Source organism: Falco biarmicus, chromosome 2 (genome assembly GCF_023638135.1).
Source record: "Falco biarmicus isolate bFalBia1 chromosome 2, bFalBia1.pri, whole genome shotgun sequence".
In the NCBI taxonomy this organism is placed as follows: Eukaryota; Metazoa; Chordata; class Aves; order Falconiformes; family Falconidae; genus Falco; species Falco biarmicus.
In genome coordinates this window covers 19,803,052-19,823,237 of record NC_079289.1, presented here as the reverse complement: position 1 = coordinate 19,823,237, position 20,186 = coordinate 19,803,052, and the positions used below count along the sequence as shown (strand labels likewise).

The following is a 20,186-nucleotide window of genomic DNA, read 5'->3' as shown; positions in this document are numbered from 1 at the left end:
AACCAATTAAAATCACCTTTTTATAGCAATTTAACACTACAACTGAGGCAGTCTAATAGCCCAACTAGACCAACCCTTAAGTTCTTAAAAGTGCTAGAAAAGCAGAAGTAATCCAACATTTTTAAAGGGCTGCTATTTAAAACAGCTTGAAGCTAAATCTGAATGCTGCTACTGCAGTCCAGTCTCAATTTGGGTAGAAAATAATATATACTGCATATGGACAAACATCTACCTATGTGATCAGAACTCTACGTTGGGGGGGGGAAGGAGTTGCAGGGCCCTTCTGGGTCATCCGGCACACATTCAGCATTTTTTGTTGTGGGTTTTTTGTTTTTGGTTGGTTTTTTTTTTTGAGGGTTTGGGGTTTTGTTGTTGCTTGTTGTTTTGTTCTGGTTTTTTGTTTTGTTTGGGTTTTGGTTTTTGGGTTTTTTTGTGGGTTTGTTGTTTGAGTTGGGTTTTTTTGTTTGTTTGGGTTTTTTTTTTTGGGGGGGGGGGTCCCTCTTTATATCCTTCCTGAGGGATTATCTAGTCATCAGTCAGTGTTTTATGCTCAGATAAGACTCAGATATGTGGTGGCTCTGATTTACTCTCAACTCGTACATCTTCAACTTCAACGGAAGATTTCACACTTCTGAAGGTCCACTTAGTTATCAGGCCCACAGACTTATTTTGTTACGCTATCACGTGGCACAGCTATTTCTGCAGCCACACATAAAACAAGACAAAAGTTGATCCAGTTGACAAGAGACTTGCCTGCTAGAGTCTTTTCCAGCCAGATCAGTTCCCCAAAACAAAAATTTCTGTGGGACAACACTAACAGCTGTGCTGTACAGAACCTGAATGTAGCGAAGTTCGTGCCACAGCTCTGAACTTCAGTATGGAGATCGTTTTAGCAGACAGGATTGTAGTGACAAGCTGCAAGCCACAACCGAACTGCACTACCCTGACAGCAAGTACTGTGTAAAACACCCCAAAACACACACGCCAACTGACAATGCAGCAAGCAGTGACAGACTGAATATTAAAATGTATATATCCACTGGTCACAATCAGTAGGGTATCCGGAATGTGAAAGACTTTAAAACAAATGAAACATATTACATCTAAGGCCTCCATGAATCAAGGATTTCATCACTCTACCAGCTTCACACACAAATCATGCTAGGGAGTTCACCGTAATTTGCATATTTCAAGCTAAACTCAAGCACAAGTATTCACAACATCAAAGTAAAACAAAGGTCTTTCTTGAAGTACTACACACGTTAATTATAAATATTAACCAAGAGTCTGAATAACATTTAACACTAATCCATCAATGTATTTATATTGCTGTTTCATCAGAACATAGGTAAAAGTTTTCAGGAACAGGGTACTAAATTGAGGTCCACAAATCTAATCTATCCCTTCTATCATTACAAAAGCCTGAGATCTCATTACTTCAGCATAGACACAACTCTAGATTTTCTAGAACATTTGGAGCTGCTTCAAATTTCATTCTTTCCCCAGATTTTCAGGAGTTGCATGGATGGATTGGAGAAATTAGCTTACCAAAATTCATTATGTAACACCCAAAATGTGTTGTTACACAAATTTCAGAAAATTTAAGGTAAAAAAAGCACACGCCCACAAAGACCTGTAATCCAGCAAAGACAGCATCTAAGAACAGTAAAAAGCCAAGAGCTACATAGTGAAAGAAGTACTTTGAAGCAGCTGAGGAAGTTTTGGTTTTATTCAGAAGATAAACTATTTACACACAAACTAAAGCTTACTGAAAACATGCAAACCTCTACATCTTAACTGCACTGCAGCCACCAGCGTTACATGTGAATGCTGACATCTGGTTTCTAACTGATGCTTCCAGGGACATTTGAATACCTTTACTTAATACAGCCTCTTCCTTGAGTCTTCCTACTCAACTAGTGCCAAGAATTGCTCCCCTGTATGCATGAAAAGAATCAAAATTCAGGATCAAACACAAACTTGATTCTGTGCAGGGTCAATCTTGAATGCAAGCATATCCACACCAAGCACTTACCATTTTCAAGATTACTCATAGGGGAACAAGCAGCACTTGGCATAGCAATTCATGGCAAATCAAAATCACAATGTTGACGTGTAAGTTTTAGGGTAGCCATACTGACATGTATCTCCCCCTTATACACACACTTAAAATATATTTTATGGCTGTTTCATCATGAAAAGGTGCTGATCAGCAAGAACATAGCTCCACTGCTAGCCTTAAAAGCCATTATATGTAATGTGGTCGACAGTACATTTTATCTCTCTACTATTCAAGCAGCAACATGCTGCTTAAGGATATCCTTTATTGTAAGTGGAATAGAAAGGTGAAACAAGACAAAGAACCAAAAGGAGCCACAGAAGAAGTTAAATCTAAATGCTTATCTATTACTTATATCCAAATGCATATCTATTTCCAGGAAAGGAGGTAACACTAGACCACAGCAACAGACTTGAAAGATGACCTAAGTGGAAAGGGAGCAGTACAGTAAGAGCAGAGAATGGTTACGCTAAAGATAGGAAAATAGAAAAAGGGCAAGTAAAATACTGAAAAATAAGAAGGAATAGTAGAAAGTGGCCTCAATACAGCATTCAAAGAGGCCAAATTGTCATTTGATGTATCTTAACTTTTAAAAAAGTAACTTTTATTAGGAAAAAAATACATACTGAATGGCTAGATCAGAAACAGATCTGAGAATAGTAAAATTATTTAGATTCTGGACTGGGCAGTGGAATACAGGCCACAGATAAGCGTCAGTGGGTCACAGCACACATTTCAAAAACATGCCTCACTGGCACCACAGGGACCAATGAAGATTAATTGAGAATTCCAATCTATTAAGTCCCTAGCTTTTGCCAGCATTCAAGAAAGTAAATTGAGATAGTAATACACAAAATAATCTTTTTAAAACAGCATTTATTACAGGTTGTAGGAAGCACTCTGTTAACAGATGTATTACAGCAAATGCTACAAATTTAGTACAGATACTAATGAGAAAAGGCTCTGTAACTAAGCAAATACTCTATTTCTCTGTCTTTTGTAAGACTTATAGTTGCACTGGCTATACTTTTGATACAACTGTATCACGATTATAGTGACTATACTAATCTATAAGCACCCAATATACAGAAGTAGCAGGTAATTTTCGAATTTGTAGAATTACAAGAAACTGGGGATACAGTTAATCACATATAAACCAATCAAATCTGAAAAAAAACAGAAACAGGAACTCTTAAGTGCGAGAGGATGAGGTCTACTAGATCTCATGCATCCTGTACAACACTACATGTTCAGAAACAGACCAATTTATTAACTACAGTAATGCTGATTCTTTTAAGACATTAGTCTTCCCTGTAAAATACACACACACCCTTTTTTTTCCCCAGTCAGTATACAAAGTGTAAATTAAAAACACAGTTTTAAAAACAATATTTCATGCATTTACATTTTATTAATAATTTTACCCAAACAGCACAAGTTCTTACTTTTTGTATTAGTTTTCTTCAAATTAACTACAGTAAAGCACTGCATAAAAATGGAGAGCATCTTCCTGGTCACTAAATGGTATCAGATTTAGCTTAAACACTGCAAATTTAATAGAACTGATGTTGTAAGGGACCTCTGGGTATCACCTTATCAATTCCACCACAGCTTAAAGCAGTGATAACTTAAAAATTAGACCTGTCTGAAGTTAAGTCAGGTTGTTAGGGTTATATCCAACAGAACTTTGAATATCTATCTACAGGGACACGGGTTTCCCAGCCTTTGGACACCCTCTTCCAGTGTTTGATTATCTTAGCTATTCAGAACTTCCCTTGTTGCAACTTATACCCATTACCTGCCATCCTATCAGTGTGCATCTCTGAGAAGAGCCTGGCTTCATCTCCTCTATACTTTCCCATTAATTAGTTGAAGACAGCAGTAACATGTCCCTCCAGCCTTCTATTTAGACTGAAGACACCCATTCCTCTCAGCTTTTCCTTCCTTGTTATAAGCTCCAGCCCTTGAAGCTGGTGGCCCTCCACTGGGCTCACTCCAGTGTAGCAGTATCTTTATTATAACAGGTTCTACCCAAAACTGGACTAAACACTAATGGTCTCCCAAGTATCAAACAGTGGGGAACAACCACTTCCCTCAAACTGCTGGCTACAGTATTGCTTAATGCAGCCCAGTATGTTGTCTGCTTTCACCGCTGCAAGGCTGCATTATTCATCTTCAACTTGCTGTTTGCCAGGACTACTCAAAGCTGCTTTCCATCCCATCCATGCCCAGCCTGTACTATCCCCATACATTTTGGAAACAAAGACACTTTACTACTTGTCAACAAGGACTTTTCATCTTATTCTTCATTAGTCCTTCCTCTTAGTTCATCGGGATTTTTTTAATTTTTATTTCAAACTAGCATGCAGTTTGCATTAGTATACAAACAGCCCACGAAACAATTAACTGCATGGGTAACCAGTAACAGTCATGCCTAACGGCACACCCAAATTCCCAGTGCCTGATCACACAAATCTTTTTTACTACTGTTTTTAAAATCCTTTATTTTCACTTTTGCATGTGCTTAGAAAGAGGGAAAACTGTCATGCCATCATTTTTAAATGAGTAAGAAGTTTGTAGACAGACCATTTTCCTTGCCTTTAACAGTAACTAACATCAGTTAGTAGTCTCAAGCAAATTTTTCATCCCTGAAAAATACCCAAGCTAACAACCCAATATTTTGGCCCAGTATGCACAAGCTTCTTCAACACAATTTACCTGCAGTGATTAACGTGCAATGCATCTAGTAATTCAGAACAAGGAACACCAAATTTAAGAGACTACGTGAATACTATGCTACATATAGAAGGGAAACTCGCGTATACTATGGCCAAGTAAACAGCCAATGAAGCTAAAGTGTAACAAAGGAAAGAAAATCTTATCATCATAAACAAAATGAAATAAAAAAGGACGTGAAACGAAAGAAAAAACAACCACAAAATAGTTCAAGTTATATGCTGAGGTAAGGCTGATGGAATATGGGATCCAAGACAAGAATGGATGCAGCCAGCAAGACAAGTATGATAGGTTTTCACAGCTGCACCTGCTGGCTGGCTGCAAGTTACATTATGCAGTTAAGACTCCAGCTTATTGAATCAGCGTTAAAAAGTAAAAGGTGGCTTTATTTTTAAACAGTAAGATGCATATTGTATTTGCTGCAGTTCCACAACAATGAAGCACACCCAGTCTAGGAAAGGACTACTGTGGTTTTGAATTCCCACTCCTCTCTCCCACTTCCTCCAGCACAACTCTTTCTCCCTATCTGTTTGTGGGTCCTAACAGCCAGTCAGTCCATCATAGAGGCTAACATGGTAGAAAGCTAAAATACAAAGACCAGAGCAAACAGCCACACCTACGCAGCTCCCCCCCAATAAAAATGTCATTGTGATGATTCATGGAGCTACACTGACTCCCAAGACAAGAAATAGAAAAGGCCAGTGTTGGTACAAATAATAGAGGACAACGACAACCCTAAGTGAGGCTGGTTTAAACATTATGCAACCAAGCATATATGCTTATTCAAATTTAACCCCATGAAAAATACACTATATTGCATTTGTTCTAAGCCAATATTGTCTTTTAGGTCCAAATCTGCAACTGGGATAAACACCTGCAGAACATAAAATGTACTCCAAGCCTTAAAACAAAAATCCTAAGCCAAAACAAAAAATCTATTTAACCTTGCTAGTGGGTGGGAAGCTTTTCAAATAATCTTTAAACTTTTGCCTACAAAGAAGAAAGCAATGCTTCAATAAAGTATTTCAACTTTTAGTTAACCCAACTCTTAGTTATCCTACCTGCTTAACGGCTACACACTGTTGCCCATCTGAATTTGTATTGCTCAAGTAATAGTCAGCACTCAGAAATTAAGCCTTTAACATTGGGGAGGCAGGAAAAGCACCCTGTTATCTAATACTTTATTGGGCACACAGTCTCCTAGACCAGGATTAAGTCATACCCTAACCTATTCTCTTTTAACTGAGGAATCAACTGCATTTCTTAAGTCTGTTAATAGCAAGTTTTCCACTCCTTAAGTCATTCTTGTAGGTCTTCCCCAAACTCTCCAATTCTTTTTAATTATTAAAAAATGCTGGCCTTAGTTCAGATCATAATTGCTATACTATACACAGTATTAGACCATCTCAGTATTTCTATTTGTTAATTCTTTGGCTAGAAGTATGCATAATGATGGCCAAACACAGTAAAAAGGGCAACAATTCCAAGATACGTCCAACATTGATGCCTGGTAAAAAACAGCCAACCAACTCCTGTTGCGCTTTCCATTTTCAGTCACTTCTAAATTGCAAGTATTTTTTTGTTAGATGTATGATAGAGAAATTCTTACCTAGCCTTTCTACATGCTACTTGGCTTCTTTAATGAGGCACTATATTATATATAGTGCCTCATTATACATTATATAGGGCTACAGCTTGATATATCCTCACTACCAGAACAAAACTTCACCTTCTGAATGACCATTTTCCAAAAATAACACAACCACCACAAGGCAAAACAAAACAAAGAAAAAAAAACCCAAACCCATGCACACAGAAACACTAGCTTTTAATTCAAAAGTTGTCTGGTAAATTCTTCGAGCTTAGGAAGAATTCTTAAATGTATACAGGTTGGTATATTAATCATTCATTCTTACTCAAACAAAATGTTATTTCAGGTGTAACAGGATACTAGATCTTGTTCCCCTTTCCACACACACATATGTTAAAAAATAAAAATTTAAAAAAACACTAATACCACACCCAGATATATCACAACTCTTATCACAGGCTCCTAGGAGCCAAAGTTGCAGACCACATTATGCTAGCCACTGTACAAACACAGAGTAAGACTGTTCAGAGCAAACAACCTAAACATAAGGGACAACAGATGGGAGAGAGCCAAAAAGGATAATGCAAGGAAAAAGCACTACCATAAACAACAGTTAAGATTTAGTTCTTTTTCGAAGGATGGTGTGTTCCGAGTCCCAGAGTGACAGGAAATGTGGTGGTTTGGTCTTGGTTTTGGTAGGCTTTGTTTCCTAAAGTTAGCTTCTTCTGCATTACCTAGCTTGCAACTGCTTTAAAGGGTGCACACAGGGAACTTCTCCAAGCATGAGGAGCATCACAGGAGAATGAACAACTGTTTAACTGCCCATGATCTCACTTTATAAACAGCACTTAAAATCTCATCAACAATGCAAAAAAATGTAGGTCAAATCCTTCACAGCTAAACCCCAATTTTAAATTAAAGGCAAGTAACCCGTTACTTTTACAACCATAAAATGTAAGATGCAAAAAAAACAGACAGCCAAAGCAGAAGGCAAGGAAAGCACCCTTGTTCAGGATTCTGAATCCATTATAAACAGAGCAGGATCATTTTTACCGCAACCATAAGGAAAACTTTACCACGAAATACAGAGATCAAAGGCAAGGTATGAGATTTAGTCATGTGATTTACTAACATAACTAAGTAACGAACAATTTAATAACAACTAAAAGACAGCTTAATATGTGGAAGGAATCTGCAGTCTGTAGAAGAGTAGCATGTGCTGTGTTCAAAACAAGGCTAGATTACAGGCTCAAACGAAAGATGTCATGACAATGCTGTCCACAAGTGGCAGACAGCACTGAGAGGTTTCCTTTTGGGGAGGAAGGATTGCCTTTGCCATAGTAGTCTGAGCTCAAGGCCAGGCATCCACAAAGAGAAGTCATAAGCACACAGAGATTTAACTGGTATAGAAGGCAGCAAGTCTAGAAGAGAGAGATTTGAAGGTCACTCACACTGAGATGATAGCCGAGTTTATGAATGAGATTAACAAAGTAACTTTTAGAGAAATTTGATGTAGTACTAGGGGTAAATGCCGAACTGGAGAGGTCTTACAGGGATCTGACGAAAAGGAATTCCAGAACAAAGTAAGGTTTTCACCAAGGTTAAATTTCCAAGAGGACCAATAAGAAATTAAAAAAAAAAAAAAAAAAAAGAAAGAGAGATGGCTGCATTCATGAGTGGGCTTTTGTTTAAAGTTCAGTATGGTTATATTGCACGAAAGAGCCTAAAGGAACACAAGATGCCAATATGCTTCCAACAAATGTCTGCAGGAGGAAAACAAACAGGTTAAGAGTGACCACAAGCCATAACAGTCCTAAATTAGGAAACCGTGCACAGTTATTCTATGGGTTATGCCCAATTCAACCATCTTCTTCCAATGCCATCTTTCACAAAAGAACTGAGGAAACTGCACGCAGAAACCAATACCAACACTTCCATAATGCCACTGTCACCTCCTAATTATCCACTTACTTTGCTGGCCGCCCAAGAGTTAGATTGGCAAGCTATGGATCAAGTGTCTAAGCAGTTGTTGTCCTATCAGTTAACAGACTGTGCAACCAAGTGTACATCGTTACTTTGCACAATCTATTAAACAGGGGGAAAGGCGGAATTAAGATGACATCCTCCTTAGCATGTGTCAGAAAGTATTAAAACTGATGAGTAGGGACTATGCCTTGATAGACTTTTGTACAGCACTAGGTGCACAAATTTAGGTATTATGGCTTTTAGAAGTTAGAGAGATACAAACTGAATGATTCCTACAGTCTTGTAAGAGTTAAGGAAAAAGTTTATGAACCTTCACATACAGTTAAGTACAGAGTGTTAATTCATTTATTTTAGGTAAAGTGAAGCAGTAATATACTAAGTGTTAAGTATTTTAGACACCTAAAACTATTCCTTCTGCGCAACAGCAACGCATGATTGAGTAGTCTCATCTCAGACAAACAAAGCCAACGAAAAACACACCACAATCCCCTTGTGCTACTGACAGTGTGGTTAGTGAAAGCACTGGTAATACCAAGTACATTTCAAACCATTACTGCAGCTACTCTGCTCGGAACACTAAACACTTGCTTCTGCACCCTTGTCTCAGTGATGAGGGGGCAGAGAAGGAAGCTATGGTGAAGGCAGCTCCAAAAAACTTGGGAACCACATACAAAGATTGAGTGCTTAAGCATTAGGACAAACTTTAAAAGCGTAAATACCCTCCAAACACAGAGCAGTTTGAAAAACACATTGGTGGCAATCACATCACTGGAGACTCTAAGTTAACCTCACAAGAATTAATAATCTCTGTTAATTTTATTTATGTTGCACTACTAAAACCAGAATTTGTCCTATGAATTATAATCACTGATTGAAATAATTTGTTTCAATAGCAAACTGGATTAAGAAAACAACTTTCATCATTGACATGTCCAATCCATGAGCTACCTCAGATGAAAGCATGAGAATCCCTCAGTGGACAGTTACGATCTAATCTGTCTATAAAGGACAGTCGTTGATCTCATTATTGCAACCACTGATGTTCTCATCCTTACAGACATACAATCAATACAATCAAACTTTTTGTATGTGTGCGTGAATCCTATTAAAGTCTAGTGACACAGTGTTTAAATACAGTTTTTGTCTTAAAATTTATAATTTCTGGAAGCTCACAGAAGACAAAAGCCTTAAACTGCCGAAACAACTGAAGTATAAATAAGTGGCATTGAAATCACAGAATCATTTGGGTTGGAAAATATCCTTATGATCATCGAGTTCAACCATTAACCTAACGCTACCAAGTAAATCCACCACTAAACCACATCCCTAAGCACCACATCTAGACATCTTTTAAATACCTTGAGGGATGGTGACTCAAGCACTTCCCTGGGCAGCCTGTTGTAATCCCTGACCACCCTTTCAGTGAAGAATGTTTTCCTAACATCCAACAGAAAGCTCTCCTGACACAGTTGGTGGTCATTTCCTCTCATCTTATCACTTATCACATGGGAGAAGACATCAACATCCACCTTGCCACAACCTCCTTTCAGGCAGCTGTAGACAGCGATAAGGTCTCCCCTAAGCCTCCTTTTCTACAGACCAAGCAACCCCGGTTCCCTCAGCCGCTCCTCATAGGACTTGCTCTCTAAACCCTTCACCAGCTTCACTGCTCTTCTTAGGACATGCTCCAGCACCTTTATGTCTTTCTTGCAGCGATACCAGTTCCGAGTATCGCTTCCCTAGTGCTGCTGGCCACACAATTTCTGATACAAACCAGGACACTACTGGCCTTCTTGGCCACCTGGGAACACTGCCACCTCATATTCAACCAAGCCAACCAGAGCAGCAATGAACGTTCCTTAGCCATCTCAGTGGGATTAACAGATGGAGATCCACACTACAGCACAGACACAAGGCTTGCTGATGCATTAGAAACCACAGAAGCACCTGGTAACAGTCACATAGGAATTAGGGCTTTTCCCCAAAAAGAGGCGGCAGGCTCAACAGCCCAAGTGAAGTGCATCTATACCAGTGCACACAGCATGGGCAACGAAGAGGAGGAGTTGGAAGCCATCATGCAGCTGAAAAACTATGATATAAAATCAATATAGTCAAAGCGTTAACTGAAGAGGACATAGCACGCAAGTGCATTCCAGAAGTCTCACACTGCTCCCAACTACCTAAAATTTCTCTTATAAGTACAAAACACTACCTGATAAACTTATAAATCTTTCTCCAAATGAAGAATTTTAATACTAACAACTAAATCAAGCAGATCATTCATATACCAAGTCAGCATCTACTGCCAGCCATATTTGGCAGCAGCATGTGGGGCAGGCTACAAGTATGGAAGAAAAGCTAAGTTTCCTCCAAACTCTAATGTCTCAGAAACCCAGTTATCCTCCTGGAGCATTCACCTAGCAGAATTAAATCACTAAAACAAAGGTAAAAAGAAGTTGCGAAAAAGGCACTTTCAGCTGTTGAGTTAAACTCAAGAATTCCAGCAGACAACAAAACTCCTGTAACATACAGGGCCTTAGGAGCCTCATAAGGCAAGCACTACCTCAGACTTCTCAGGAAGAACAGCTTACTAGTCTTTCGAACTCTTCTGAACTTCAAATCTCAATCCCTTTCCACAGCTAGGCTGAGTTCATTGTTATTTGTGATGTACCGGTCTCCTGGAAAAAAGAAACAGTTATCCATGAACCATGGATTTTCCACTGGCAACTATACTTGACATAAATTCCTCACAGAACTCCTTATTCTGCTTTTGTTGCAGGGTATATAAATTGGTTGCAAACTCTGACACAAAATGATAGAACTTCAGTAATTCTGTATTTAGTCCTTGAAACCAAAATGAAAGCTACTGTAACAATGCAAGACTGTTCATAATGCTGCTGGATGAAAACACACGAACAAACAACAACAACAACAAAAAAAAGCCAGAAAAAATCTGAGAAGTTGTACTGATTTTGGTTCCACATCCCTCTGTATACTTGAACAAGCTCTGTAGAAGACAAAGAAATTTGCTTTCACTTTTTCACTGGCATTTGTACATACTTGCTAATGCAAATCCCTCTTAGTATATTATCCCAGGGTAAGCAACAGTAGAATGTGATCATATATTTGGGGTCAAAGAGGATTAATAACATAAATACAAAGCAAATTTATTAGATACTCCAATTAAGAGTCTTTTCTTAAAACATGTTATTTAGTTAACTACCTAATAACATCCCATCATCGTCTTCTTTTCACAAACCGTGGCAGAGGAGTTTGGTTCCTGGAGCCGACTTTGCAGCAGTGAGCACTAAATACACTCCCTCACACAACAGCATGGCCTATCACGTGCCATAGATACACTTTTTACCTCCAGCCCTGTGCTAAAGAAAAGACTGTACCACCACCACTATAATTGGAGGAGGACAATGTGCCATCTACCAGGATGCTTTTGTGCAAGATGTTAGTGTAATTCACAAACCAGCTGGCAACTGCTTATTGAGGTTTACTGAATCTTAGCTATACAGCTGTTCTTGGCAGTATTCTCATCTTTTCATAGGCAGTCACACAAAGCTGCAATATTTTTTTTCAAACCAGCTCCAGTACACAACATCCTTTTTCACTCCCTTCCAGCACAACAGCTTTCCCCCTTCCAAAGCATTATTTGCCTTGATCGCTCTCAGGAGTAACTTTTTTAACATGAAGAAGCATCAGAAAAAGCAGAATAGCCATTAGACGGGAATGAATAATGAATCGGAAGTAAAATCAGATGGTTGCCTTACATTCAAGACATGGCACAAGTCAAAAAATTACAATTAAAATTTAAAAATTACAGTAGTAAGTCAAGGTTTAGGACAGACCACTTTAATAATGATAACAGGCCATTGAAACTCTTAGTGTCTTTAACGAGGTCAGTAATTTTAGCAGCTCAGAATAAATCCAAATTTGACGCCTTCCTCCCAAGGTTTTGCAGAGAACCACTTCTTCTTTGTATATGTAAGCCACCAAAAAGTGACAAAGAAAGTTGCAAGCTATGCAAATCTGGGAAATCTACTATGAAATATGGTAAGGGAGGGGGAAAAAATGTTTCAAGATATAAGTGGTGGGGAAGACTACAATACCCGAACCCTGTAGCCAAGTGAAGAACCCAAAGCGCAAGACAGGCACTGCCTTTTTGTTTTGTTCTCCGGCTGCACGTTACCCACCCGACCTGCCGGGGCCGGCTGCGCTTTCCGCGGCGGCCTCTAGCGGCGACAGCCCGCGGACGGCGGCCGCATCCGAACTCAAGAGCCCCTAAACCTCTCCCCATGCGCACACCGCCTTACTTTCTCCTTCGATGCACTACTCCGCGATTTCAGAATCCCCCGTGCAGGAAAAGAAAACCCCTGTCGTTAAAAGGGGCACAAGCGAGAGTCAAATTACACCCCAATCCTACGGCATGGGACCGGTAATCTGCCTCTTTAGCCGAGATCAACACCCAACAGAGATCACAACCTGCTCTGAAAACCCCACACAGGTGAAACACCAAAAACGCCCACTTTAAGAAGCTATGGGTTTCCCCAGTAACCTTTTTGGGGAAGGGGCAAAACAGATGGCTCAGAAACCCCACCAAGGCACATAAACTGCCAATGGCGACCAACAAAATCACCCAAGCTAATCTGCGGGTGTAAAGAACCAATCTCAACTCACAAAGAGAGGACACAGGCGTACGCTCCACAAACTGCTGTGTTATTTTAAACCTCTCATTCTTCTTCTTAGCTTCAAGATATGCAGGGCACAGGATCGGAGAAAGAGGAGGGGAAAAAAATTAAAAGATGGCTAAAGGTGTCTCGTCACGGATTTTAATACACGCTCTAAAACTCTAGAGGGCACCCGAAATATGCCCTCCCCCTCCCTCCCGAGCCGGGTAACGTGAGCAGCGGCAGCAACCCGTCGTCTGCTTGCCTGCTTGCCGGAGTTGGTATTGCAGGAGCGATGTCTGCAGCAGCAGCGCCCACCCCGAGGAGGAGCCGCCTCACAGCCATTACTGGGGCTTCGCCCCAGGGCAGCAGCTGCTGGACCCAGGAATTTCCCCACCCAAGCCTGGAAGCCCCTCCTTCTACCCCTGCCCCCGAAGAATATGGGGGGGTGGGTCAAGCCCTCTCGAAGCAGGTCTAGCAGAGGCAGAAATGGATACATAAATAGCACTCACAATGGAGCTCCCTCTCCTTGTTGGTCTCTGCCAAGGCTGCACCAAACTGGGCTGGAGCCTAAGGGAAAGACATGGGGTTAACAAGGGGCAGCGAGGATCAGGCAGCGCCCCCGAGCAGCGTGTCCTTCGCCTCGCCAGGGCAGGTACCGTCTGCATCACCCACCACTTCCCTCTAATCCCAACCCTTCAATAAATAAATAAATACATACTGCCCTCCCGGGGGCGGCGGGGTACCCCTCGAGCACTCCCACCGCCGTCTGTCCCCGCTGAAGGAGGCGGGGGGTGGGGGGGACACGACGACGACAAGGAGCGGCCCCGGGCGCAGCTGCACCGGGGGCTTCTCCGCGCGAGTGCACCCACAGCGGGAGCGAATATTACCTGCTAACTTGCCTAAGGGGCCCTGAACCGGCGCCCCGGGGGGTCGCGGGGCCCTCAGCACCGGCGCCTCTGCGCCCTGCGAGCGCCTCGGCCCCCCACACGCTCCCGCGGCAGTTGCCCCCGGTCTCGGGTTTGCCCCCCTGCAGTCGGCCAGCAGCACTGCCGCCTCCTGTCCGCCATTAGAGAGACCCAGCCAAACAATACGGGAGGGGAGCAGCGGCGGCGGCAGGATCCGCGGAGCGCCGCGCAGGGGAGGGAGGCACCCGCGGGGGGGGGGGCGGGAAGGGGGGGCGAGGGCGGTGGGTGGGGGAGACACCGGGGCAGAACAACAGCCGAGGGCCCGGCGGGGAAGGGAGGGAGGGAGTTAAAATAGGAGGCGCTAAAACAGACCCGGCCCTTCCCCCAAATGCCCCCGTCCCCCCCCAGGGCCGCCCCCGGGCGCCCCCCATTTACCCCCATCGCCCACCTCCGGGCCACGATGGTTACCCGCGGGACTGCCGCCGCTGCCGCCCGCGTCCCCGTCGCCGCGAGCGGTGGCGGCGCGGCGGCGACAACACCGTGGGGTACTTCACCCGGGTAGCTCGGAGGTACGGCGGCTGCTCTCCCATCCCCGCCCTGGGGGCAGTTCCGCGCCGCCAGCCGCCCGCCAGCCCGCCCCTGAGGCGCTGCACCCCGCACCCCCACCTTACCCGGCTCTCAACCGCTCGCAGGCACGGACCCCCCCGCGGGGAGCGCACGCACTCTGCGCTACTCCTCTGGCGTCTCAACTCTAACTCGGTCCAGTCCCGGGCGAAGCGCAGCTGCTAGCGAAGGGGAGGAGGAACCGGGCCAAGGGAGCTCGGGGGAGATCCGCCTCCCCGCCCCGCCATTGGCTCCCCCAGAGGGCGGGCTCTGGCGCTGGGCTACCGGAGTGGGTGGGCCGCCAGTCCGTCAGAGCCGCCCGCAGCCGGTTGACCCTATAAACTGCCAATCTTCCTCCTGGCCATGCCTGGGGTTCTTCCCACTTTGATCCATCAGGTTTGAGAAACCCGGATCGTTGCCCACCGGCTCATTACCCGCCTCCGAGGGCTGCGCTCGCGCTCCCCGTGCTGCCTTTTTTTTTTTTTTTTTTTTTTTTTTTTTTTTTTGACAGCAGCAACTTGCAGAAGTTTGCGCCGCCGCCGGGCCGGCCTCGCGCTGCCGGCGGGGAGCTCGCGCTGCCATCCCAGCCTTGCGCTCGGTCCCTGTGGGCGCCACGGTCCCGGCCGCGGGGCGAGGGCTCACCTCTCCCCCGCCGCCCCCCGCCGCGGGGCGACGGGGCTGACAGCGCTCCTCCGTGGCCTGCCGGGAGGTCCCACCCCGCTCCATCCCTCAGCGGGGCTTCGAGCCTGGGGCCATTTACATTAGGGACGAAGCGTGGATAATGGAAGCGCTCCCACAGGGAAGAGGGAGAGCGCACGTATGCCAGGGAGGGCGCCTCGGCCGCGCCCCCGCAGCCTGCCCCGCCGCGCAGCGCCTCCTCGCCGCCCTCGCCCTAGGACGCCCTCCTGCCCCCACCCGCTGCGGGGGAGGGCGCCATGTCAGCCGCCGACATGGCTCCTGGAGGAGCTGGTGGTGGTGGTAGCAGTGGTGGCGTCCTCCATTTTGTCGGAAGCCGCTGCGGGGAGCTTGGGCCCAATTCGAACCAACGTGAGGCGCAGCGGGGCGTCCATTTGAAGCGCCTGTGCCCGGCTTCCCGCGGGAAGAGGAGCCGGCTGCCCCCGGCGGTGCCGCGGGGTGGGGAGGAGCGCTGCGGCCGGCGGCCGGGTGCCGGGAGCCAAGCTCTCCGCCCGCCCTCCGCCAAAATGGAGGATGCGCACTTCCCTTGCGCGGCTCCTCACCGCCGCGCTGGCCATGGCACTCACGCCCGCTCCTTCGAGGACCCGGCGAGCTCAGCCGCCCGTCTTACGCGCTGGTCCCGCCGTGCCCCACTTACTCATTCTCCTCTGCCCAGAAGAGGGAGAGAGAGAGAGCAAATACCCGCGCTTGCCTCCTCTGCCCGGTACCGCTCCGTGTCAACCACGCGGAGCAGTGCCCCTGGGGAGCGCCTCTTGCCTGCGCAAGGAGCCGGGTCCAAGCGGCCGGCGCCATTTGCAGCCCCGAGCCGGGAGCCTCCCGCGGGGCCAGCCTGGCCAGCCCGCCGGGCAGCCTGCCTTGTCCGGCGGCACGCAAGTCGCCCAAGGGCTGGCTCCTTCCTCCGTCACCCTTGACGTGTCTGGTTAATAATTTTCACGTGTGGGAGAGACCAGATATTTTCTATCGTCTATTGTCACAACAGTACATCTAATGTCTTCCTAATACTCCCACCCTGAGACACAGGCTTCAGACAGCAACTCAAGCCAAAAGCTTTTCCAATGTTGTACGACGTTGATGAGAATTAATGAGTGGGGTTTTTTCCCATGCCATCCTAGCCATCAGATGAAGCTTGGAAGGGCTACTTGGTGTGGGGGCAGAGAGTTACTTCAGGGCTGGTGGCAGCTTGCAATGCCGTTGCTCGTTCCTGAAAGCAAGAGGTGAACTGGTGGTGGAACAGTTCTGGTAGGACCACTGCCAAGGAAGGAAGTGCCGTGGAGATGAATCAGCATCACCTGTCTGGAAGGTCTTCTCAAAGTTGCCCTGTAAATTCATAAACTTTGTCCTACAGCATCACACCATCCAACTCATTATGATCCTAGTAACCAGAAAGCTGTTGAAATTTCAGTATTGAATCCCATACACTCCGTCAGGTCAGCTGGCTCCTGACCATTTCCATTACTAGCCTTAAGTATCTTCTAGGCTGCTAAAAGTCAAGTGAAGTCATCCTCCACATTACATATTTTCCAACCCTTCTAGTTGCACGTCTCAGGAAGACGTCTTTTGTTCTACAACAGTGCTTATCCATGAACAAATTAAGTTCTCATGAAGTTCAGAAAGAAATTCAAGACGACTTAAGCACATGTATTTGAGAGCTTTGATGCATCCAGAGATGAATGGTAGAAAATGAGTGCTTTTCTAATCTAGAACACGTTAAGTGAAACCTATCAGTCTTATTAAAAAAGTAACCAAAGAACGCTTTCCTCTTACCACAGATCCCTAGCAATAGATATTACCTAAGAGTGCTATCTAGAACTTCTATGTAGCAATAGACCATTTTCATAAATGTTTTCAGTTATACAGTTCAAACAAATTTTAAGGGTTTTGCTTGCATTTATGGAACTGTACCGAATTGTATTTAAACATAGAAGTCTCTAACTCCAGAGAACCCTTGTTCCCCTATAGATATGTTAATATCTATATCTATATATAGGTAGATAACCCTATTTTTTTTAATTTGTATGTTAAATTGTAAACAGTGAATTTTCAAATATTTTTTTCAACTGACATCAGGAGAAAGGAGAAAGTGTTCAGACACCTATGTAAATTCCTCTTCATCTGTAAAGCCATGTATAATTCAGATTATTTTTAAGAATAATCCAGATCAAGTAATTATTTTTTTAAGGTTTGAAAGAGTTAGCATTAGCTTAAACACTAAGCAGTAAAATCTCTTCATGAACACAAGAGATCTGAAATGGATGTATTTATAGGCTCCATACCACTGCTTTCATGGACAGGCCTGATGTCAGCAACTTCACTAAAAAATGTCAAACGTATTGACTGGCAGTAGATAAATTCAACAAAGCTGAACCAAGAGTATGCTCAATGACTCACAAGAAGAGTGACATCTTTCTATCTGTCATGAAATAAAATTATCTCAAAAAGCAGTCAACTGTATTTGAACTGAGAAGCAGTAATCCGATGTATTTTAAAGTTTGTGTTTGAACAAGAATCTTAAAAACACTACCAAGCCAACCTTCAAATGATGCATGGTCTATTGTAGGAACAGAATTAACATAGTTTAAACCTACCTCCTATTAGTAATATTTATCTATGATAAAGAATAGTGGCATTTGTTCAAGATTTAGGAAACACTTTCCATTGGCTGAAGGACTTCTTCAGCCTGAACACTGTTTAGGTTTATATCTATCTATTTGTCCAGGTGTCTATAACAGACTTCTGAGGAATGAAGAGGACATGCTTGAACAAGGTGTCTTTCCCTGCTTCGTATATGTAACACTTGGAAAGTAGAGGTTCATGAAACCCTTTAGGACACAGGGTTTTTTACAACTGATTTGAAGATGGGCTTGGGAAAAAAAAATGGTTTTGGAATGCAGCTAAGACTTATGTTTATAGAAATGTCTGTGTGTTTCCACAACCTGTGGAAGTGAAGAGTAATCCTTTGTAAAGCGTGTGACCCCAAAATTTCTTTCCTGTCATTGTTCGCTTCTATACTGACCCACCCCAAAAACCTTGTAATCTCTGCCTTACACAGTTCTATTTATCTTATTCTTTTCTCTACTTTCTTGCCCTACCATTTCTACCAATATTTCTCTTTCTTTTCTGTCCTTAATCTCTCATCTTTGCCTATTTTATCCTCCATTCCCCTTGGCCATCACAAAAAGGAAAGATGTGGGCAAAGTGTATTGGTTGAAGGAACATGTTGTGTTTTCATGGTCATGGCATAATGGAATTCTGGTCTACTAGCTGGTTGCCCAACACAACTTCAAGAAATAGTAGTGGAAGGAAAAAGATTAAAAAACCAAAACCAAACAAAAGAAGTAGACTCTTAAAACACCTATGATCAGTAACACCTTGATAATTTTGGTTTTATTATATAATATTCCCTCTATCGGTGCCCCAATTTTTGAGTTTCATTAGGCATTGCAGCTATTCTTTATAGCCTAAAGCTCTTAATGAAAAGTTACCATATGTGTGTATATGTTTGTACTGTACATAACAGAACCCATACAATAAAAAAACTGGGGAAAAAATGCTTTCTAAAAAACATTACCTGTGGCTTTCATTATGGTTGTTGAACTAAATATACTTTTCATAATATTTATAAACAAATCAATATGTATCTCTAAATTGCATTCAGCTGTTTAATTTTCAGCTTATTTAAACAGAATTGATCTTTCAAAGGGTCAAATAATGAGACAATATACACTATCCTATAAGATTACTATCATTGCATGATATGATATGTCTTCAAATGACCTTTATGCCACATCCCATATTTCAGTTTTGAAAAAGTAAAGAACAACTTCTGTTCTAAACTGGGCAACCTCCCCACAAAAGACATTCCAATACAGTAAATACTAAAAATGTAACACCCAATAAAGTGTTACTCTGAAAAGTGAGTTTAACAATAATTGACAATTTTTACTTGCCAAATATTTTTTATTAGTTTTTAAACATTTGGGGGGTTTAGTTGGATAAATCTCTTGTCTTTATAGAGAAGAAATGACAGTGCAAAACAGAATATAGTACCTTAAGACTGGAGACTGACTCCCTAGGTCACTCAGTCCAGTTTCTTGCTATTACAGGAAACTGTCATTTAATCCCTTCCAGAAACTTTTCAAGCTCCATCTTAATGGTAGTTTGATATGTTTACCCCCTACTCCTGTTGCAAATCTATTCCACAACTTCATTGTTTTGGTGGTTAGAAACCTTCTTCTAATTTCCAGAGTAAATTTATTCAAGAATCCTTTTGCTTTTTGCCAGTGTTTGTCCTTTGGTTTAAATAGTTCTTCTCCCTCCCTGGTGTTTACCCCTGATATATTTATAGGCAGTAATCATATTTCCTCTCAGCCTTCCTTTTGCTAGACTAAACAAAGATCTTTTAGTCTCTTCTCGCTCAACAGATCTTCATTCCACTGGTCATTCTACTAGCCTTTATTGCCACCTGTCCCAGTCTGGACTGATCTGTCTTGAATGTGAGTTCAAATTCCCACAAAATTTCTTTTTAAATTGAATTACTACATTGGTACAATACATTAATATCCCCATATCTTGATGAAATATCACAGTCTTGGGTGTGCAGTTGCCTTTTTGCACAACTCCATTAGATAATCACCATCTATTCTACTAGTACCTGTGTTCTTTTCTACACCACTAATTTACTGGGAAAGTACTCTGTTAACAGCAATATTTTTATTAGCCTCCAAGTACGTGACCTTGCATTTTGCATTATAGCAGTTTGTTTTGGTTCCATTAGTTCAATCATCAAGGTCATTCATTGTTTTTCCATATGATATCCCATTGCAGCTGTGTTGATGATGGTGCCTAATTTGGTGAAACCAGCCAGCTCAATAAGCTTATTTTCCCTTCTTCGCTGAAGAGTAAGATCAGTCCCAAGAATAACTCCCGGAGAC

At 43.1% G+C, this 20,186-nt stretch overlaps 1 protein-coding gene across 17 annotated transcripts in view; it reads right to left on the bottom strand.

The window, feature by feature from the left end:
• ZMYM2 (zinc finger MYM-type containing 2) overlaps positions 1–14,801 on the bottom strand; it is a 91,982-nt gene extending 77,181 nt beyond the window's left edge. For 5 of the 17 annotated variants that reach the window (XM_056327082.1, XM_056327091.1, XM_056327084.1 and 2 more), the window contains exons 1-2: positions 14,628–14,791; positions 13,561–13,618 (exon numbers count right to left, since the gene is read on the bottom strand). The gene's annotated coding sequence lies outside the window, so the exon portion shown is untranslated. Of the gene's footprint in view, positions 1–10,935; positions 11,051–13,560; positions 13,619–13,938; positions 14,089–14,404; positions 14,542–14,627 lie in introns of those variants that run through there. The other 12 variants (XR_008820001.1, XR_008820002.1, XM_056327094.1 and 9 more) reach the window with 7 other exon arrangements.
• Between the last annotated feature and the right edge of the window lie 5,385 nt (positions 14,802–20,186).